Raw genomic sequence first — 3,671 nt, 5'->3', positions numbered from 1 at the left:
ATAGTTCATAGTTCCGGGTGGCGATACTCTTGTTCGCGCGTTTATCACCAGCCAAGAACTCTAAAATATGTTAAATAAGTGTTAATTAAATGTTAATTAAATGTAAAATATGTTAAATAAGAACGCTAAAATATGTTAATGTCCTTGAAAAAATTTCTTATATTACGCTGACAAGGTCATATTGAAACTTGCTATTTTGCTGACGCTGCAATTTGAGGTGTATGATTACATTAATGTCATCACCGAATGCGTCTTTTATTGCAAGGGGTACACATTTGCTCGTGTTACATTGATGATGTCATCCCGGAATATGTCCTTGAAAAAATTTCTTATATTACGCTAACAAAGCAGTTATATATATTTGCAAATGTTGCATTTTACTGTATTAGATTACATTGATGTCAACACCGGATGCGTATTTTATTGTAAGGGGTGCACTTTTGCACGTGTTAAAATGATGATGTCATCGCGAAACATGTTGCGACATGTTTTCGCAAACATTGCATTTTTACTATTGTTGAGTGGGGAACGAAAATATAAATACTGATAGGGATCGCGCAAAGTCGGTCTGTGTAAAATGGCTAACCGTAAATGTCTATCGATCGAGCAATTGGTTCGCAACCGGGAACTTGGATTCCGGAATGTGTTAACACGTAATACTACTTATTGTCCGGTTTGTTCGAAGAAACAAATGAGTGATATTGAATATGTGGACGATGGTGTAGTATGGTCATCGATTTCAACATGTCGGGACTCTGTACTGGATTTCCTCATTTACAAAGATGCTGGAAAGGGTAAACGAAGGTTTTCGGATGTATGCAGTAGCGTTACATAGAGGGGATAAGGTTTGAAAGCTGCTTGGAAGGTTCTGTAAGTATTTCATTTATATCTGCTTGTGAAAAAGTATTCTCTATAGATGACTTATTCGTGCATTTTTTCATTACAGCGCGTCGTCATACATAATTTTGGGAGGCTGACAACATTATAGTTATATTCGGAGGAGAATTAAATAATAAAATACATATACACACACACATATGGGGCATTCTCCGCGTGTCGGAGTCCCCTTCTGCCCATTTCATTTTTTGACAGAATTCAACCAACCAGGGCTTAAAATTTTCGTTGAAGTGTCTACTTTTTAATGGCGTGTGGCCTTTTGTGAAAATTCAAAATGGCGGACTGGTGCAGCGCCGAGAATGAAAAAAGTATAAAAAATGAAGTATATATCTTTAAAAAAAATGCAGAATTGACACTTCATTCGGATACTGTATGCTGATGAGTTTTCGAGGTTGCTGGTTCCGATTCTGAAGTCAAAATTGAGAAATTCAAAATGACGGTATAGTTAAAAAATTCGAGTTCTATTTTGAAATTTTCACTTACTTTATAATTGAAATGGGAATATGATATTTTTACAAAATTTTTTAATTGATGAGTTTGTGGAAATATCCAACTAAGGAGGCCTAACTCGAAGCTTTGTGGTCGGCCGCAGCGTTTCGTCCTGGTCCTTCACTGGTTTAAACAAGGATTTTTTGTAAACTTTTGATCATTGGTAAAAACGAAAAAATGATATATTATCTATCCTTTTTAACTAACTTCTTATACTGTTCATCTAGTTCTCTATATAACAACGTTTATACGGCTCGGTTATGATGGATTCACACTGCGTCCGATTTGCGTCGTACAACACTCTGCAATCAATGAGAAAGCAGGATTCCGATGATACGAAGCAAAATTCATCGGAATCCTGTTTTCTGATTGGTTGCAGAGCGTCGTACGACGCACATCGGATGCAGTGTGAATCCAGCATTATGCCGAAGTTATACATTGATACATGAAACTGGCCAATTATAGTCATTCCATTCTTCAGAGTAATAGCTATGATTGGTCAGTTTCGTAACATCGATGTTATAACTTCGGTGTAAATCGAGCCGTGTAAACGTAGTTTATATTTGTTCAGCTTCAAATAAGAACATGTACAAGTACTAACCAAAAACATAGAGAATGGACTGTGCGATCCGTATTTAAGTAGTGTATCAAATGTGGTCGACAATGTAATAATGAGAGAGTGGAATAATGAGAGAGAGGGACCGTGAGAGACGGTCAATCTCCCTCTCATTCTCTCTCCCATTACACCATTGAATGGAAAGAGATAGAAATGGCCGTCTGCCACGGTCCTTCTCTCTCCTCCCTATCGACCATTTTGACACACGGATCGCGCAGCAGTGATGCACATTTGGCTCCCCGGCAGTGATGCACATTTGGCTCCCCGGCAACACGGAATCCAGCCCCACCACTTTTACCGCCACCTACCGGCATCGAGTCGGCCGCGAGAGCGAGCGAGGCAGCTAGAGGCAGCGCCCGTCCTTTTCGCTCTACCAGTAAATCGTAAACACATGCGGGTATTAGAGCGAAAAGGACGGCCGCTCTATCTCGCTGTCTCGCTTTCTCTGCTAATCGCTCGTTACAAGCGACCGAAAACCGAAAATGTACCTTCTCGGCCGCTCGGCGTATTCTTGTACAGGGTATCCCGATCTTTTTTGCCAATCACTTTTGTATTCATAGAGCGGATTAAACTGAGTCGAAAAGTCCTCTACCATTTTGCAATTTTCACAATAGTTAACAAGATATTAATTACTAAAAATTGCAAAATATTGGTCTTGAATAATTTTTTACTCAAATACTATCAACTTTACAGAAAAACTGCAAGAGATAAAAATTATTTATTTTCTTCTCATAAAGTTCTGAGAATTTTTTCAGAATTTTTTTGGAATTTTTTAATACCGTATCTTCTCATGTTGATAAAAATAAGAAAATGCAATACTAAAAAGTTAATAAAAAATTTTCAAAACTTTATGAGAAGAAAATAAATAATTTTTATCTCTTGCAGTTTTTCTGTAAAGTTGATAGTATTTGAGTAAAAAATTATTCAAAACTAATATTTTGCAATTTTACTACCCGAGCAGAAATGAATCTGATTTACCATCTAAGCACTAGACAGTATTAACTAGATAAGATTTCTAACTCGTCACTGGATAGTCACTAGCTAATATTTCGTAATATCAATAAATTTGTCTAGTGACTGCCTAGTAATTACAACATTACACCTACATCTTATTTACTAGACAGCCGCTAGACAGATTTCTCGACATGAAAAAATCTGTCTAGGGGCTGTCTAGTAATTACGATGTTACACCTACATCTTATTTACTAGACAGCCGCTAGACAGATTTCTCGACATGAAAAAATCTGTCTAGGGGCTGTCTAGTAATTACGATGTTACACCTACATCTTATTTACTAGACAGCCGCTAGACAGATTTCTCGACATGAAAAAATCTGTCTAGGGGCTGTCTAGTAATTACGATGTTACACCTACATCTTATTTACTAGACAGCCGCTAGACAGATTTCTCGACATGAAAAAATCTGTCTAGGGGCTGTCTAGTAATTACGATGTTACACCTACATCTTATTTACTAGACAGCCGCTAGACAGATTTCTCGACATGAAAAAATCTGTCTAGGGGCTGTCTAGTAATTACGATGTTACACCTACATCTTATTTACTAGACAGCCGCTAGACAGATTTCTCGACATGAAAAAATCTGTCTAGGGGCTGTCTAGTAATTACGATGTTACACCTACATCTTATTTACTAGATAGCCGCTAGATAC

The sequence above is a fragment of the Trachymyrmex cornetzi genome, unplaced genomic scaffold, assembly GCF_001594075.2.
Source record: "Trachymyrmex cornetzi isolate Tcor2-1 unplaced genomic scaffold, Tcor1.1 scaffold161, whole genome shotgun sequence".
NCBI lineage: Eukaryota > Metazoa > Arthropoda > Insecta > Hymenoptera > Formicidae > Trachymyrmex > Trachymyrmex cornetzi.
The sequence above is the reverse complement of the archived record's forward strand: the minus strand, read 5'-3'. Positions refer to the sequence as shown.